At 42.2% G+C, this 12,128-nt stretch overlaps 1 protein-coding gene across 2 annotated transcripts in view; it reads right to left on the reverse strand.

Moving 5' to 3' along the window:
* The window catches only part of GALNTL6 (polypeptide N-acetylgalactosaminyltransferase like 6), a 1,501,141-nt gene that overhangs the window by 123,478 nt on the left and 1,365,535 nt on the right, over positions 1-12,128 (reverse strand). The window lies entirely within an intron of this gene.

Below are 12,128 nucleotides of genomic sequence, written 5' to 3' on the forward strand. Positions count from 1 at the left end.
AAAAGTTACAACATTTGTGTAACTTCGGAAAATCTTAAATACTGTAAATAGAACAATGTATAGGGTCCACATTTGATTGCTGTGATAGAATTGTTACATTTTCATATCCCCAGCAAAAACATAGCCACATCCTCGCTTACTGCTAAAAGAATATGCTTTCAATTAAAACAGCGGTGCGCAAACTGGGGGCGCGCCCCCAAGGGGGCCGGAAGAGAATTTGTAGGGGGGGGCGCGGGTGGTTACAGAGGACCTGTGCTCTTTCCCACGGCATTTAAATTAAATGCCGGAGGAGGCGTGAGGCCTCTGTAACTCACTTACCTGCTCTCTGTGTGTCTTCGGCGACGTGTCGCCATGGCAACGCACGTCAAATGACGCGGCAGGGTCATGTGACGTCACATGACCTGTGACGTCATTTGATGCTGAGTCATTGGGAGAGCGGGACACAAACACTGCAGCTCTCGGGCAGGGAGGCGCAGCTCAAGAAGTTTGGCACCCCTGAAATAAAACAGCTTAATCCCTATACTGAGCTTTTTTCTGTTCTCTACATTAAAATGTTTTTTTTTATTAAAATAGATGTAGTTTCACCTGTAGTAAGGAAGCAGAAGTCAATATACAGTACCTTAGCATATGCCCTGAGAAAAGGTGCACTTAAAGCAGCACTGTATAAAGTTATTTCAGCGGTGACACTGAGGTGAGGCACACAGTACTGCTCAATTACAAGTCAAGGTAAAAGGGTGAATAAATAAATATTAAATTAAATCTCTGTAGTGTTGAACAAAATCAGAACTCGTGCTATTTTAACACTACCCTCAGTCTGGGGCATGAGATCTACATCTTTGTCATTCTAATTAGTTACCAAACACTAGGAGAGGCCAACTCCAGTCCTCAAGGGCCACTAATAGGTCAACGACTGAGACACGATTGAGCTATCCGTGCTGAAGCAGGGATATCCTTAAAACCTGACCGTTAGTGACCCCTAAGGACTGGAGTTGGCCCCCTCTGAGCTACACAATTTAATCAATTTAAGTGAGCAGATAATTTTCAATTGTCTGTAGCCCCCTTTCCCTGTGCCTAAGGGAACTACGCAGCAACTACGCATGCTGCTGTACCTGTTTGCTCACAGGAGGCCTACGCCTCCACCTCTGGGAGCCTGGGGTGACCTCTTTCTCCTTGCAGTGCAGCGCCTCCACCTATGAGGGATCCTCACAGGAAACAATAAACAGTAAAGAATAATACACCACACAATGTATATAACTAAGGTATACTGTATACACCTACTAACACATACGCATACAATAACAGTAATGACTATACCCACCGTGTACACCCAACACGTGGTGGTTCCCCCAAAGTACTGAGGGTGATGTGGCACCAGTACCCTTGGCATTCTGTCCCAGCAATTCTCACCCAAGTGTGAGGTAGCGCTACTCCCTGTATATGTAGGTGCACGCTGGGTATCTGCCTGGGTACTCCAGTACCCAGGTGCTGCTTGGCATAGTGAGTTGGAGTGGGTCCCAAACAGCGGGGCCTCCAACACACATCTCCTCACACCTTAGAGTCCTGGATGATGTCTGTCCTATAGACCTGCACACGTGGTGGAGTCTCCATGCGGAGGAACTCCACGCTGTCTGGCGTCCTGCTCTGCTGCAGCCTAACACTAGAGGGAATCACTGAGCTAGGACAGACCCTACAACACTCCTCTGCTCTGCCAGGGAAGCTAACTGGGGCCTGTGGGGAAGTCTGGCCTAGTCCAGGGGCTTACTAGCTCCAGGAACACTACCTCCTCCCTTGCTGCCCCCGTTGAGTCCCCAAATTGCTGCCTGCGCCATTTCCTGCAAGGTCTTCTGGGACTTTTAGTCTCTAGTTGCTTTTGGAGACATTTAAAGATGGCCTCCGCTCCAGCCGTAGCTGCGCATGTGCAACAAGTCTGCAGCAGCCGCTGCTACCTTCCCCACACGCGCTGAGCTCTGGCATATTACCGATCAGCCAGGCAGTTCCCCCTAACCGGAGGTAAGGAGGGGGACTTGGCTACATCCTCCCCCTGGTCGAGACGCACCCGCTTGAGAACACATAAACAACTTTTATATAATGAAAAATACAGTTCATCATACAACTTAACTTGTACAATACATCTAAACTAAATTAAACAGTTCAGTGAGCATGGTCATTACAGAGGCAATAAACACAAAAAACAAAACTGTGCGCTACTACCTAACTACCTATAAAGTTTAAATGTATAAATATATACAGTGCAGTGACTATACCATCAATTTAGGGATAAATAAATTATAAAAAATTAAACCACAACTCCCACAGTGAGATAATTATACATTAAATAATAAGTGCCACATAACCGTGTTGGGGATAATGGCGTCTGCAGCTGTAAACGCAGGGGTGGCTCAGCACCCCACACACACTAAGAGAATGGAAACAAAAGAAAACAGCGCACAACGCCAAATAGTGAAGCAAATTCAACAATATATTATAGAATTAAAAAGGGGGTAATATATCTGCGTACATGAAAAAAGTTGGTAAAAGGCATGTAGTGTGTATCACACTGTTTACCACTCGGCAGTTGTAAGCTGTAGATTCAGGTGCTTGCTTCCCTCTGCTGCTGCAGCTCAGTTGATTCTGGGGCAGGACGTCAGTCTTTTCACTCCCAAGGGGATTTCCCTTCATGCAGCCAGGTTCAGCAGCTGGTACTGGGGCTCGGTGAAATCGCTCCTGCTTCCTGGCCGATATGAAGCTGCTCCTGTACCTCGGCAGGTGTATCCTCTGCACAGAGGTTAAAATGCAGCTTGCTGGGGTGCCCTCAGCGTGCCACGATGCCGCTCCGTCGCGGGACGCTGTGTAATGACGTCACTGTCTACACAGCAGTGGTGGATTCAATAGGGAAGTTTGAACAGTCTTACAAAGTCACTCACAAGTGTCCAAAACAGCACACAGGATGAAATAAAAACAGGACAGGCCAATACATAGACAAAGGCCAATGTAAGCAGATATAAGGCAATAGAATGTTACATCCAACTAGTTTCGTATAATTAACTACTTCTTCAGGGAAAAATTAGGCCATTAACCAGAGGTCTTAAATACCTCACATAGATACCTTATTGGTCAACCAATTAGGGATAGACCAATCATCTATAATAGGTAATGGTCTGCGTGATAGGGAAGCTGTGTAGTTTACTTTTAAAACAACAACTTTATTAACAAAAAAACAAAAAAAAACAAAACAATACCTATTTAATATAAACTTACATATAGACAAAACCTAGCATAAATAATTAAAAACATGCTGGAATAAAAGAAACACAATATTAGTCGACTTAAAATAGACACCATCATTACTTGCATAAAAAGATGTAACTAGAAAAAAGCGTAGGATAAAGAAAGGAAAACAGAGATACAGAGATAAATGATACATCCCCTAGGTACAGAGGGGTGGTGAGCTAAAGATTCAATAAAGTGCCCAAATATCCACATCCTCATTTAACCCCTTAGGGGACATAGTATCTAACTTATGTATCCAATATGTCTCTTTAGAAGACAATGTTTTAACTCTGTCCCCTCCTCTTCTATTTACAGGAATCGACTGAATCCCCTTAAAAGTGAGACTTGACGGATCTTTATTATGGTGTATCAGGAAGTGTCTAGATACACTATGTTTTTCAAAACCATTTTTAATATTTCTGACATGTTCCTGAATCCGAACTTTAAGGCTGCGTTTGGTTCTGCCAACATATTGATACCCACACGCACATTCCAATAGGTATACAATATGTGTAGAGGTACATAGAATAAAGTCATCAATATTAAAAACTTCCTTCGTTACTTGTGAATAAAAAGTGTGTTTGTCAGGATGTTGGTATTTACAAATCGTGCAATTACCACAGATATAGTTGCCTTTTGGTTTAGGCCCTAGCCAGTTCTTTTTCGATGTAGTATTGCTCTTACTTATAAAAACATCACTAGGAGCTAACAAGTTTTTGATATTTTTTGCTCTCCTGTAAATAAACCGTGGTTTAACGTCAAGATGTGATCCCAAAGTGGGATCATTGCACAATATACCCCAGTGTTTGTTAAAAACCTTTTCAATGTCTCTATGAACCGAATTAAAGTCTGTAATGAAAGCCACATTAAGAGTGTCCTTTTTTGTGTTTTGACCTTCTTTATTTTTAATCGTGGATCTATTTTGAACTAACATATCCTTACGATCCATATTACGTACCCTTATGATCTCTCTTTCTAGAAGTTCCTTAGGATATCCCCTCTCTCTAAATCTCCAAAATAATTTGTTAGCCTGTTGGTTGAAAACCTCTAAACTACTACAGTTACGTCTGAGTCTCACAAATTGCCCCCCTGGTATGTTGTTTATCCATGTCTTTTTGTGATTACTATTCGCCATCAGCACATTGCTGGTATCCACCTCCTTAAAGAAGGTCTCAGTCTCCACGGTGCCATCCATTTTGGAAGTTAATCTTAAGTCCAAAAAATCTATCAGGGTGGCATCCACCTTGTGTGTGAACTCCAGGTTGTAGTCATTCCTATTAAGGTTGGCTACAAATGCACTGGCTGAATCGTAATCACCATCCCACACACACAGGATGTCGTCTATGTAGCGTCTCCACACAACGACATTCCTGTTGTATGGTTGGTCGGGCATGATAAACTGAGACTCCCACCTTCCCACGTACAGGTTTGCGAAGCTGGGGGCAAACCTAGTACCCATTGCAGTTCCGCAAACCTGTAGGTAGAAAGTGGAGAGAAACAGAAAATAATTATGTTTCAATATGAAACTGATAGACTCTAGAATAAATTCCCTATTTAATGGATGCAGATCAGAGTCTGATTCCAGAAAGGAATTAACAGCATCCAACCCTTTCTGGTGAGGTATATTAGTATACAGGGATTTTATGTCACATGTAATCCATACATATGAACTTTTCCATTCAAAATCTTTAAATAAGTTTAGAACTGCTGTAGAGTCCTTCAGATAAGAGGTTAATTTTCCAACATACGGTTGGAGAAAAAAATCCACATATTGACTAAGGTTGGCTGACATAGATTGTATACCTGACACAATTGGGCGTCCAGGTGGGTCAACCAGAGCCTTATGAATTTTCGGCAGGTGGTAGAATATGGGTATCCTAAGAAATTCAGAAAATAGAAAAGCAAACTCTGTTGTGTTGTTGACGGACAGGGCTACTGCGTTGTCTAATAGTGCTTTAAGCACCATTAGATATTCAGCTGTAGGGTCCTTAGGTAATTTTACATAGGACGATGTATCGTTGAGAAGCCTTAGAGCTTCTTTTTCGTAGTCACACCTATTTTGGACTACTACGCCCCCACCTTTATCTGCCTGTCTTATAATGAGGCTTTCGTCATCACGCAAAGTTTTAAGGGCTAAGGACTCACTTGCACTGAGGTTGTGTTTAATATCACCTGACTTAAAATTACTAGATAAAATGTTAAAATCATTGATGACCATATTAAAAAATGTGTCAATATGATGACCCTTGGAATGTGCGGGATAAAACTTGGATTGGGTTTTAAAATCAGTATGTTTGATTTTAACTTCCGTATCTATATTACTCACAGAAACCATTGCAGCCTTGTCAGAAACAAGATCCCTATCGTGTTTCAGAAAATGTCTCTTTAGGGTAATATTGCGAGTGAACTTATGTAGATCTTTGAACAGCTGGAAGGAGCTGGGTCCACAAGTTTTGGAGAAACTCAAACCCCTTCCAAGTACGTTCAATTGATCCTTGTTCAAAGCTGTTGAGGAGAGATTAAAGACCCCTTGGTTTACTACGGTGTTCTTTCCCAAGAGTACTCTCTTCTTTTGTGCTCTGGTCCCTCCTCGTGTTCCTCGTCTGATGTAACCCTTTTCTTTCTTTTCTCTTGAGGGGTATTCTGTATATCTTTTACTGTGTTCACCTTCCTTTCTAGTCTGGTCCTTACCAAATCTAAAAAAGAAGGTGAATCTGTAGTGGGTTCCGGTCTAGCAGGGCGTTTAGGTGAATATCTAGGGGAGATCCTGGGTGAGTATTTAGTTGTTCTTGGATGAGGGTCTTTATGCTCATATTCAAAATTCCTATGTTGGCCCTGTGGCCTTGAGCTATATCTAAAGCCCTCAATGTAATTTTTCCCTTTATAGTTGGGATTACGATACCCATTACCATGATTAGAGCGTGAGCGATCCCTGTCTGATCGGTCATTTTTACTGGTTCTGCTCTCTCTCCTTTGTTCATAGGTGTGGTAATTTTGTTGTCTGCTCTTTGAGTGTGCAGATCCCCCTCTTCCTTTTTTATGGGGGATATATTCATCACCTACTACTCTTCCTCTATCCTTTTTAGCCCGGTCCCTTTGTCTCCCTTGCTGATAATCTAGTTTGTCTCTTAAAAATTTATTGTGTTTCGTTTTTAAAAGTTCATCTTCCTCATACTCTAATTTGACTTTTAAATCATGCTCAATCTCTGAGCAATCAGTATCTATCACTATTGGTTCTAGTGCCTTAATCGCTTTCAAGATCTCCTTTTCTAGATCTTTGATCTCACGATTCCTTTCGTAAATTATTAGCCTGATGAGGTCATTAGAACACTCATCCTGTATTCTATTCCACTCCTGCATGAACTTGGGGTTATCCTTACCGAAGGTTGGGCTTTTTGAGAACCTAATCCTCTTTGTATTCTACCCACATCCAGATAACTCTGTAGGGTCTTAGTCTCAAGCACCTGAATCTACAGCTAACAGCTGCCGAGTGGTAAACAGTGTGATACACACTACATGCCTTTTACCAACTTTTTTCATGTACGCAGATATATTACCCCCTTTTTAATTCTATAATATATTGTTGAATTTGCTTCACTATTTGGCGTTGTGCGCTGTTTTCTTTTGTTTCCATTACAGAGGCAAACCTGCAACGAGACCGCTGCTGAGACTCTTAGTGAGGTGCCCCTAACGAATCACACACCATTTTGATTGGAGGGCGTCTCACTCTATGACTCCAATGAGTCTCAAATGTCTTCTTGGGTGGAGAGGCTACCATCGGCTTGAAGCACTTGCCCTCTCATAAATTATGAATCTTGAGCTACAAAGTCTCCAGTAGAAATGCAACTCTGATTCCTTGGGTCGGCTTATTGAAGCCTCTGGGGAGGGTACATGGGGGACAGCCCCATTACCTGCTACTTCTTCTTGTGGTGCCCACCAGTCTCCATTGGTGGTGGCAGAGGTTCCTTTCAAAGGATCCTGATTATTTTCCATTACAGCATTCGGGATTTTGCTGGACTCCTGTTAATGTTGCCGGCACTATTGAGGATGGTTCAGGTTCACTTTCCCCCACTTGAGGAATAGGTAGCAAGTGATTCCAATGCCAGACCCTTACCCTTCCTTCTGAATCTTGGATGCGCTATAAAGGGAAGCCCGGCATCTGCGACTCCACCTCGAAGGGAGTTTTTAGCCAGTGGTCCGCTAACTTATGCTTTCCTGGTATTAACAAATTCCAGTGGAGAACTACGGACTGAAGTTCTCGATGGCGTAATTTATAGTCATACCTCCGCTTGTTATTCTCGTTCAGCTTCGTGGTGGCTTTTTCCGCCAACTGATATGCTCTACAGAAGTTATCATGGAGCTTTTGCACATATTTGTAGTGCATCATGTTCGGTACACCGTCAGTGGAAACTCAGAAATGAATGTCCACAAGTAGTTGTGGCTCTCTGCTGAACATAATAAACTAGGGTGTGTACCCAGTGGATTCATGTCGGGTGCAATTGTAGGCATGTACTAATGGCTTGACATGCTTGCTCCATCCGGTCTTCTTGGAGCCCTTTAGAGTGCCTAGCATATCCAGTCGCGTTCGGTTGAACCTTTCCATAAGGGTATCACCTTCAGGGTATAGGGAGTCATATGAGAAGACTTCTCCATGATGAGCAGTTTTAGAAGTTCTTTAATTACTTGCTCTCGAAGTCTCTCCCTTGATCGGAGTGCATCCGATTAGGTAACCCGTAACGGATAAAGTACTTCTCCCAAAGTACTTTGGCTACTGTGAGATCTTTCCAGTCTTTGGTAGGGAAAGCTTGAGCGTATCGGGTATAATGGTCTGTTACTACCAGGACGTTCCCGATACCCTTTGAGTCTGCCTCGATGTAAAGAAAACCCATGCAGACTAGGTCCATGGGAACAGAGCTTTTTAAGTGGCCAATTGGGGCTGCGTTTAGGCAGTGTTTTTCGCAGTATGCACCGCAGACAGCTCTGGCATTGGCGCTCCACTGATTCCCACATCTTGGACCAGAAGAACTAGTCTGAATGTTTTGTCGACTCTCAGGTGTCCGTGATAATCATGCAGAGATCATAGGACTTGGTACTACAGAGAGAGTTGTCAGAATGCTCAAATACTCAGCTGTAGATTGAATAATCAGTCCCAAAACACAGGTAGGTGTATAACATGAATGTGAGTTAGTCCATGAAGCAAAATAAAGCCATGAATCCCTGAAAACCGAAAGTGTATGAGAAAACTCACCACAGTCAATTTCATTGGGGGCATTAATGAAGCATAAAAGCAAATAGACTCACGGACACCTCTTTGTATGGATGACGTGCTGCTGCTGGTAAGTCCAAGGTAGATGCGAGAAGAGTAGAGCATCGTCAGAAACTGGAGTCACAGCGAATTTTGTCCCCGTTGTGATCACGGTTTCCCGCAAAAATTACCGCGTGAAGTGTTCGAATAACGGCCGCCCCATCAGTACATAAGAAAGCTTACGTTTTGGGAGCAGGTCAAACTCACTCTGCCATGTTATTTAGCAGAGTTGGCATGAGGTTTACTAAAATAGTATGATAATAGATGATGTGTAAACTTGGTAATTTTAATTGATTCATAATTAGGTATACAGTATGTTACATTACAATCATATTTATACACACTATTTTTATCATGCTGTGTTAATACAAGCTAAATAGAAAAATAATGCAAATCAGTATGCCTGTTTTGCCTAAATTAAATATCTAGTTTGTGTGTAATCGGCTATAACTTTTATTAGGTATGAAGGATTAAGAACAAGTTACATACTAAAGAGAAGTAGTTATAACTTGGCTATTTCTATCAAGCATATCGAGTCAATTACTTTACACTAACTATGATTATATTGATCCAAACTATGCCCATTTACTAATATATATGTAACAGTGTTTACCCCACACGGTGGGAGATGTGGCCATTACAGATTGTGTGGTGCATGATACCTGCTGGTAACAGGAGGGCTGAGTCATCCGCTGGTGGTAGTGTGGACACAGGACTAGGCTTCTGGGGTTCATATATACAAAGAACACCCGCACAACTAGCAATGAACCAATGTGAGGTGCTAACTAGGAAGGGACATGATTGTATCAAAGAGAAAAGGAAACCTAGTATATAAGCACTCTGTCACAACAGTGTGTATAGTGGATGTATTAAAATACTTTATTTGTATCAATAAATAAAAAAAGGGGGTTTAAAATAAAATATGTATCAAACAGTATGTGACTGTCAATTTGTAACGTAACTCTGGTAAGTTAGGTTGATGTAACGTATGGAGATCCCTGATAGATTTTCAGGATCTGTTGCTATGGTATAGCTGCCTATAAATATAGGAATGGGGCCGTAACGGGGCCACCGTATAGATACCGTCTTGTCCCCTGAGGGACTGGATCAAGGCATGTAGTGATTTACTGTATAATAATGCATTAATGATCCGTGGCAAGGGTGCGATAATGGTTCCAGTCAATGTGACCACCTATACACATATATTCAGTACAAAACCAGTGGGTAACCTCCTTGATTGTATGGCAAATGATAGGATTACGCTGATAGCGTTGGAGAAAAACCCACGTAAGAGTTTTCTTCCCCAGACCCCCACTAGCCTATAGGGCAATGTAATGTGCACTGTGAGGTGAGTTTGTAACCCTTACAGTGTAATCATTGCGCAAATGCAGCCAGATAGGTGCTGATATATGCACTGGCTAAGGCTGATGTGGAGGATAGTGGTGTCCCCCCCCCAGAGATGGTATAAATATGATCTCCTGTGTTGGAGATATTTCTGTAAGGAGGACCCTCATAACAATTGCCCAAAGAGGGTAACAAACTGGTAAGCACATAAATAGCAAGATACACATCCAGGAATAGATAAAGCACTAATAAAACCCTTTATGTGGAGGGGGGTATACAGCGCATCATACACAGAGCATATAAATATGGTAGTGCAATGGTTAATACATAACTGATGAATATGCTGCGCAGTGAGATGTGTACCTGTCCTGGAGCCTCAAGAGTCAAATAGCTGAAATAAGTCAGTTTCTACCGCGGAGAGGTAGGTATCGTGCACAGCGGTGCATGTAAACCCGTGGTTCTCGCTCTCCCCACTCCACGCCTCAGTTGCAATAATAAATAAACTATTTCTAGCCTCAGTGTAAGGCTGAAAGTAAAACACCGTGACTAGTAAGATACGGTCACTGCGTAGTATAGCAGGCTAGTATAAGTATACCAGTGGGAGCGCGAAAACGTCTGAGTAGGGAAAATTTCAAATGCCGGTACCTGACAGCTGATTAAGCTGGCCTCTCCTTCCACATTACAGTATGCTGTGCGGCAGGTAGCCGTTACCCGCATAGACCCCTACACCCGAATACAAATGTCCACGCGTGAGTATAACCACGCATGTGCTTTCACTGTAAAAGATGTAAAGCTTGCCAGTACATAACTGTATCCAAAACCTTCAGCAACCATGACAACACCAAACATTTCCAAATACGCAAATTTATAAACTGCAACACCACAGGGGTAATCTACATGGGAACCTGTAAATGTGGGAAAAAATACGTGGGAAAAACACGGCGTCTATTGAAGACACGGATTCTGGAGCATGTGGGATCCAACTGAGGCGTGTAGTGGGGAGAGCGAGAACCACGGGTTTACATGCACCGCTGTGCACGATACCTACCTCTCCGTGGTAGAAACTGACTTGTTTCAGCTATTTGACTCTTGAGGCTCCAGGACAGGTACACATCTCACTGCGCAGCATATTCATCAGTTATGTATTAACCATTGCACTACCATATTTATATGCTCTGTGTATGATGCGCTGTAACCCCCCTCCACATAAAGGGTTTTATTAGTGCTTTATCTATTCCTGGATGTGAATCTTGCTATTTATGTGCTTAAAAATTTAAAACCAGAGACAGAACATAAAACACAGACAGAGCTCAGTTTTAGAACATCCAGTGGTTTTAAATATATATTGCCATGCTCAGTAGCACTCCTCTGTGACACTCATATGCATATATATATATATATATATATGTTGTGGTTATTTTGGGGGTTCAATAGGAGCTTGTTAGGTGTCCAGTATGTTTTACAATTCTTGTTCAGCTAGTCTTGGCTGTTTGGAGGGTGGCAATCTCCTACCTAATTGAAGCTCACCCCCTCCCACATTTAAATGGTTAAGGGCTCACTCCATAGCATCTTCCACTCAGGGGAACTGGCTTGCTTGCAGTATGGTTGTGACAACTCTAATACAGAGTGCTTTTCCTGGTAATGTACAGGTTAATAAAAGCTTCAATCAGACTTAGAACTTTGCAACTAATATTGACAGATTTACTATAAATCATTCTTCCTGTTATTACACAGGTTATTAAGAATTTATATTAGTGTTAGGGACCCCTGAAATGTGGTCTGCCGTGCCGTTGACTCAGGGGCTTACAACAATTTTGGCCAAAAATGTCAAACTAAAAGACCATTTTACTTAATAGATATTTATACATATATATTTAGGCACATATATGAGTTTCACTGGATGTTCTAAAACTGATCTCTGTCTGTGTTTTATGTTCTGTCTCTGGTTTTAAATATATATTGCCATGCTCAGTAGCACTCCTCTGTGACACTCATATGCTTATATATGTAGTGGTTATTTTGGGGTTCAATAGGAGCTTGTTAGGTGTCCAGTATGTTTTATTTATGTGCTTACCAGTTTGTTACCCTCTTTGGGCAATTGTTACGAGGGTCCTCCTTACAGAAATATCTCCAACACAGGAGATCATATTTATACCATCTCTGGGGGGGGACACCACTATCCCCCACATCAGCCTTAGCCAGAGCATAT

This window comes from Ascaphus truei, chromosome 1 (assembly GCF_040206685.1).
Source record: "Ascaphus truei isolate aAscTru1 chromosome 1, aAscTru1.hap1, whole genome shotgun sequence".
NCBI lineage: Eukaryota > Metazoa > Chordata > Amphibia > Anura > Ascaphidae > Ascaphus > Ascaphus truei.